At 37.2% G+C, this 7,941-nt stretch overlaps 1 protein-coding gene across 4 annotated transcripts in view; it reads left to right on the top strand.

Annotated features, from left to right (window-relative positions):
* The window catches only part of gli3 (GLI family zinc finger 3), a 156,493-nt gene that overhangs the window by 135,565 nt on the left and 12,987 nt on the right, over positions 1-7,941 (top strand). The window lies entirely within an intron of this gene.

Below are 7,941 nucleotides of genomic sequence, written 5' to 3'. Positions count from 1 at the left end.
AGCAGGAGAGAGTGTGGACAAAGGAATGCTGGGATATCAACGTTGGGTTACTTCCGTCCACAACTTGGAGGCAAATTTCTATTGAACTGCAGAAAATGTCTTAAAAAAGCGACACGTTGTTTAAAAAAATTTGCTAAAACCTCCATAAGTATAATGAAAAGACCACTGGGAATGATTGAAAATAGGAATATATATATATATATGAGACTTTAACTAAAATGGAGAAATACCAGATTTTGATTGGTTGGTTGTTGGATCCTCAACATTTGTTGTTATGGATCCAGTGGTGATGAGCTCAGAAGCTGGAGAGCTCATCTCAGAGCTGGACGAAGAGTTGATCCCAGAGCTGGACAAAGAGCTCATCTCAGAGCTGGACGAAGAGCTGATCCCAGAGCTGGACGAAGAGCTGATCCCAGAGCTGGACAAAGAGCTGATTCCAGAGCTGGACGAAGAGCTGATCCCAGAGCTGGACGAAGAGCTGATCCCAGAGCTGGACAAAGAGCTCTTCTCAGAGCTGGATGGAGCTCTCCGCCCTCCGCCCTGGAGGTGAAGTGCTGCCATCATAAAGCTAAACACTAATAACGTTGTGTCACCTCCACTGTGGCAACAGATGCTTTTTTTTTTTTTTTCCTGCCGACCTGCGAGTGTTCACACGCGTGTGTGCACGCAGACAATAAAAACACACATCTGATAGAAAGATCCTCCGCTCTCCACAGCTGTCTGTTCGCCGCCTTGACATGGCAATCCTCGGCAGCGTCGGTAACCCCTATCTATAATTGATATCCTCAGCGTGGAATGGGCTGCCTCCCCTGTTTGAAGGGCTCAGCTCAAAGGTGGAGAATCTTGACAACTTCTTGCCGTTTCAGGAGGTGAAGCGTTGGGAGAGGAGCTTCTTAATGGAGAAAAACCCCCTCCTGCTTTCTCATGTCACTGGGGGGGCAAAAACAATGTTTTGTCATTTCTTTAAAGACCTACTCTGACAAAAAAAGTGTTTTTAACATGTTCTTGTAGCATTTTTCTCATGATGAAGGACATATATAAAGAAGATTAGGCTCAAAAATTTATTTATCTTGTTATGAACGACTAAAGTTCATTCTCTTCGACTAGAAAGACACCTGAACCGGTTACGGTTACAGTTAGGGTTACGATTCAAAATCTTCTAGCATAGATACGCAAATTCAGCTTTACAGCTACAGTTATGGAATTTCTGCTTCCAGCGAACGATGTTGGGGCACCATCTTGTCTGTAACCAGGTCCCCCTCCTTTGTTTTCCTTGTCCAAGCTAGTATCTGGCTCAAAGCCATGTGGCTAGATAGATCTGACGTTGCTCCCCATTTTTGTTGCACGTCCAATATGCATTCAAGCAACTGCTTCCAATGAGAAGGGTGTGTAAAAACACGTATATTTAAGGTTCTGGATTCCACGTTTGTGCAAGTTCAGCGCGTTTTTGAACGCTCCACACATGCCCGGTCTGTACGTAGCTTGAGGTTGAAGGAGTGAAGCTAGCAGTAGAGCATGTAAACAAATGGATGACAGGAAGAGCCATTGGTCCCGCCCACAACTCAGAAGTGAATTTCTAATGAATGCCAGGTGTTACTTTATATTAAGATTCCTTAAGAAGCTTTATTAACATATTTACATTATTAATGAGTTTATAGGAGGTTAGTAAGACATTTATTAGCCCAATAAGCCAAATAAGGTTTATTAAGATTCATTAACATCAAAAGTGAGACCATTATCTACAAAGGTCATAAAAATAAACTGCTTACAAGTTTAACGAATGTATTAATCGTCTTTGTCAACAATATATTGAGTTTTGCAGCACCTTATCTAAAGTGTTACCGTAAATTCCAATAGAATAAACACTCAGGACAAATGGACCACTGAAAGAAGAGACTTCAGCTCTATGTGGGAGGGGCTTATAGTTAAAAATAAAAGTACTTACCTAATATTAGGACGAATACGAATTCTTCCCCTACGGTTTCAAACGGAGAGTTATGGAAAAATAGTGTCAACGTCGGTCATTACTACCCCTCGATGATGTCATCAATAGTCGCCGGTCAGCTATGCTAGCACGTAGCTGCTAGCGCTCAGAAAATACAGAAGAATATTAGTTTTATAACTCTAAAAAATGTATTACTTACATTTAAATGTAAGCCCACCCACGTGAAGAAATGTGTTTGTCCTCCGCGGTACAGAGATATGCAACTCTAGGTCCCTACGTCTTTCCCTTAAAAAAATATTATTTCGGACACTACTACCCCTTCAAATGCCCCAACGATTGGAGGGGTAGAGGAAGAATTCAGATTCGGCCTTCATCCTAGAAAACAACACACGTTTTTAGATTTTGGCTAAAAATAATTAAAATAAGGGCTGGGAATCACTGGGTACCTCACGATATTGATGATATCGCGATACTGCGATATTTGGTAAAAATCATCTCTTATGACTCACATTATGTAGAAAAACATATTTTTTAGGAAACTGTATCCCTAATTATTTTGTTTCCCCCATCTACCTCCAAAGGAACATCTTTCCAAAGTATAGCGCGTATAATATTTTACAGCCTCTTCAAATTAAAATAAAATATTTGATGAGAACCCGCGATAATCAATCCCAGGAATAAATATCGCGATATATTGCAATGTTGATATTTTGGCACACCCATAATTAAAAGACAGCTGGAAACGCTTAAAAAATATCCAAGAACGACCAATTTCTGTAGTTTTCCCCAGCATTTTTGATGTTCTGGTGGCAGAGATCAAAAGTCCCGCTCCTCTAATTCAGCAGAGCGGATGGGAAAATGCTCTTATCTTCGGTTCCCCCACCCCTCTTAGTAATAGGATAAGTACAGTATTTGGACCACAGTGGCTCTCCTCATACACTGGGAGGGGCTTTGGCAAAGGGGGGGTCCACACAACCAAACAATGGAGAGCCCCTTTCTCAAACGACTTTGACGAGAACACAAAAATCTCCCAGAATTCTCTTTGGTTGGAGTTTTTTTCGGTTTTAAAAAACTTTATTTCCTTGTGGTTGGCCTCGTTTTTTATTAAGCCTTTCCCACCACCCTCACGGCTCTCCACCTTGTTCAAAAGCGCTCCTGTCGCGCTCTTGATGCATATTTTTTACCCCCTCAAACACGCTCTCACCGCGACACGCTACGCCGCTCCGTTATCGCCTATGCTTAAGCGCTCTCGGTGCAGCCGATAAGATAAGCATCAGATCTACGCAATTTGGCTCACTTATCTGCCGTACTCAGTCAGCAAAAGCGAGGCGGGTGTCAATTCTAGTTTGCTGTTTTTTTTATATTTTTTATTTCATCTATTGCAATTTTTCCTTACTTCTTCATCTCCCTCTCTCAGCTCTTTTCTTTCTTTTTTCCCCTCTCCCTTTCTCCTGTTCTCCTCTCCTCCCTCCTCTCTTTCCCCTTGAAGGGAGCACTTTTAAGATAAGGCATGGTGGCTCCTTTAATGTCTCTCTTGAAATAAGCTTTTTTTTCTGATGCCACCCCCACACTCTGATATTTCCTTAATATGGCTTTGCTTAGCAATCCCGCGGTACTTCCGCGTTTATTTAAAACAGTTGTTCCCAAAGGAAAAATCCACAAGGACATTTTTCTGTCATCATTTTAAACAAGTTTTAGTACTTTTATTACATAAACTATTTGAATTGAAAATCTTAGCCAGCTTGTTGATGAGATTTCTTTAGGAAACCCGATTTAGTGACACCTAGTGTCAGATTTGTTGATTGCAACCGACTGGAAGTATTTTCTTCTGACTTTTAACCAAATAAACTTCAATATTTATAGAATATATGAGCCAGTGGCTCTAAAACATAATACATTTTGTAAGTACCTAACAAATTTTTTTATTTTTTTTAATTAAAAATTTTAAAATAGTCGTTTCTTGCAAGAAAATCAGATCATTGGAAGATAAAAGCATAGACAGAAAAGGTTCTCCTGAAATTTCAGCTGCTCGGAAAAATGGGACAACCTTCTAAGTTAGTGATATGGTTTGTTCTGCTGTTCCTAATCAGAACCGGAACAAAATGCAAACCAATTTGGCTACAAAAGGCCAAAACAAAAAGAAGTAAAAATGGGAAGTTTATTTTGGAGCATCAAAAAAGACACTTCAGATCTAAAAAAGAAATAGATTTAATCATATTAAAAGTGATAATTTCTTATAAGCTTTTATTTCCTGTAATGATCGAAGAGCCTGAAGTTCTGCGAGGACTCAAATTGGATCCTTTACTTTAATTTGAGTCTGGATCCTCGGGTTTTTAGCTAACTTTGTCACTTAAAAAGTTTCAAACTGCATTTTCATATTGAAATAAATATTGATATCAATGATAGAAATAAAAACAAAAATATCTTTTTATCAAACGACTTTGAAAGTCTCTGGTTTGAACTCATTTCAATGTTCTGCCCTTCTACTTTTAACTTACACTGTAAAAAGTGATGAATTAACAAAAGCTCTGTAATTTGTTACATTTAAAAATATTAGTTTTTATTTAATTACATTTTTGAGTTGATTAAGCCATCAACTTATTATTCAAATTTAGGGGGAACTAATGTGACAAATTGCTGAACTTTTGTCAATGGATTCAGTGTTTCACTATTTTCTGTGTAGCTTTCATTTTTGATAAAATATTAGCTAATTGCCAAATTAGCCAAAGAAAAAAAAATGGAAGAATTTCTAACTTTGCTAAAACAGTTGTATATTGTTAAAATATTACCTAACTCCAAATTAGCTTAGAAAGCTGGAAAAAAATTCTAAATTAGCCAAAACAGCTGGCATAATGCTAAAATGTTAGCTAAACTCCAAATTAGCCCAAAAACTGGCAAAATGTCTAATTTTGCCAAAACAGCTAGCATAATGTTACATTAGCCAAACTCTAAATTAGCCTAAAACACTGGAAAAATGTATAGTTTTGCCAAAACAGCTAGCATAATGCTACAATATTAACTAAACTTCAAATTAGCTTAAAAAACTGGAAAAATGTCTCAATTAGAAAAAAAGCTAGTATAATGCTAAAATTTTAGCTAAACTCTAAGTTAGCCTTAAGACTGGAAACATTTCTAAATTAGCCACAAAGATGGCATTATGATACAATATTTTCTAAATTCCAAATTAGCCTAAAAAACTTTAAAAATGTCTATTTTTACCAACACAGCTTGTTTATCGTTACAATATTAGCAAAACTCCTAATTAGCCTTAAAAACTGTAAACATTTCAAAATTAGCCATAAAACTAGCATAACGCTACAATATTAGCTAAATTCCAAATTAGCTCAAAAAACTTTTCCAAATTAGTCACAACAGGTAGCATGTATCTAAAATATTAGCTAAACTCTAAATTATCCTAAAAAAAAGAGGGAAAAAAACTACTTTTGCCAAAAAGCTAGCATGCTGCTAAAATAAAAGCTAAAATCCAAATTAGCCTACAAACTGGGAACATGTCTAATTTTGCTAACGTTTTAGGATTTTGTCTAAATTAGCTAAAAACAGCTAGCATGTTGCTAAAATAAAAGCTAAATTCCAAATTAGCCGTAATTCTACTAGAGTGGCAGAAGTTTGATTTCATTTTAATTTAAAAAACAAGTGTTTCGATGAGGCACTTAAATGGTCAGAAATGGTTTTTCATCCTCTTTATATTAAAATGAATCATGTTTAGAACTAAAGGAGCAGGAAAAGGTGAAGAAGAGCGATTTTAGATCCATAGAAGAAGAAGAAGTCATGGGGGTTCGGTGGTGGTCTGCATGTGTGTGTCCTCACCACACGGCAGATCTTCTCCACCTTGCAGAGTTTCCTGTCATCAGACGGCTCCAGCCCCCCCGTGATGAGGCCCTGTTAAAATTAGATAAACGCAGGCGCAGTTTCAACCCCCTCCCACCCCGTTTCTGGCTGCTGGCACTAGCCTTTAATTGGTAAAATGCAGATTTTTTTTTTGATCAGGAGAAGGATTAGGTTCCTTATCTGTGCAGAGTATCGTACTCTAAGATGAAAAGACTGTGCTGAATTACACATGCCACTTCCAGCTCCCTGCCCCCTGATCCTCATTCACTTCCTCCCTCCTCCTCTTCCTCTTTTTTTTTCTTTGCACAAAGCACTTCAGCAGCTGACATCACAAAAGAGCATATGATTTATTAGGCGGTGTTTGATAAAGCCAAACTGTGTTGCGGGTCCCACCGCTTAGTGAAATTGCCTTGTAAACAGGGGCCTCTTTTCTTGCATCCCAACGCCTGAAGGCTGCGTCCCAGAGAGCGCTCGATAAGAGGGGGGGGCATCAAAGTGGCATAAAAGCCAAAGAAATTCAAGCTACAAGTGAAAAAAATACTTTTTTATTATTATAAAGATTATAATCGTTTATCTGTGGTCATTACGCCATTTTTAGCCTAAATTAAAAAACTTCTCTTTTAGGACATAGTTTCTGCAGAGCGACAGGAGTGGGCGGGACTGTTGGCGTGGAACAACCCCTCCCCCCATCGTTGTAGTGCAATCTGAAGACACACTAAAGTGTGTATTCTGGAGTATAAATCTATTTTTTTCTTTTTTGCATCTTTTGTCCAAGGGTGTATATTTCATTACGCATAAAAAACAAAATTTTTTGTGATATGAATAACTTTTTAAAAACACAGTCCTGCATATTACCAAAATGTAACTAAAAAAAAAAAGTTAAATGCTGTCAACAGCGGGATTCAAACCTGGGTGATTGCAATTTATGCCAGCATGAGGACGTTTTCTACGCCTGCATTTAACACAACAAGATGGCGCTTTTAACGGGCTAGAACGGCGTTTCGGAGGAGTAGTTTGTACGCGATAAAACTCTACTTTTTACACCCGTCTTGGGACAACTTCAGACTATGATAGTACAGACTAAACAGCCATTTTCTGACTGTAATCATCACAGGAGTCAGTGAACGAACCAGGACTGAAGTTACCACCCTCATCGATTTTGATTGGTCCTTCGTGTTGACTCCGCCCCAATGTGAAGAAAAAGAAAGAATTGAAATTGTTAAAAGATTTAAAACTGAAAAAAAAAGTTTTAAAAATTTAAATTTTGAGTTTTGAAACCTAAAAAACAGAACATTTGAGCCGAAAATAATTAAGTTTATTTTAAAATAGCTAAAAGTTTTGGACATTTTTATTTTCTTTGGCCAAACACCAATATTTTTTTTTCAAAATGTTTGGGTTTCAAATATTTATGGCCCCAAACTAGTACTCAGGTGTGTCTTATTTGTGCTTTAAAGAAAATACATTATTTTCCCGTTAATGTTCTTCATGCTGTGGTTATCGGAATACTTATTCTAAAACTCTGGATTCCTCGAATGTTTCATGAAGCTAAATACGGTTTTGTTAGTGAAGTGTGTTGGGCTGCCACGATAAGTCAACTAATCGACGACTAATCGACTACTTTATATTAATGGAGTCAGAGTGTAGTAAAGTTAAAAATTATAATGGCTTTTTGCTAAATTTTTGAAATATTTTGGCATTTATTAAGGTTTTTTTAGGCTATTTTGGAGTTTAGCTACATGCTAACTATTTCAGCTAATTTAGGATTTTTCATTTTTTTAGGCTATTTTGGAGTTTAGCAAACATTGTAGCTACATGCTAGCTATTTTATCTAACTTAAGATTTTTTCAGTTTTTAGGCTGTTTTGGAGTTTAGCTAATATTTCAGCTACATGCTAGCTATTTTGGCTAATTTAGAATTTGTTTTCAGTTTTGAGGCTTATTTGGAATTTATCTAATATTTCAGCTACATGCTAGCTTTTCAGGCTAATTTAGTTTTTTTCTTTTAGGCTTTTTTGGATTGCTAATATTTTAGCAAGCTATCAACTTCAGCGTTTTTAGCCATAAATTTTAGCATCTTCAACTATCAGCATCAGCATCTTCAGCAGCCAAATTCAGCTTACCTCGTTCACACTATTATCGCAGGTAATG

This window comes from Oryzias melastigma, linkage group LG20 (assembly GCF_002922805.2).
Source record: "Oryzias melastigma strain HK-1 linkage group LG20, ASM292280v2, whole genome shotgun sequence".
Classification (NCBI taxonomy): domain Eukaryota; kingdom Metazoa; phylum Chordata; class Actinopteri; order Beloniformes; family Adrianichthyidae; genus Oryzias; species Oryzias melastigma.
Note: the sequence above shows the minus strand (reverse complement) of the source record. Positions and strands in the feature narration are given on the sequence as shown.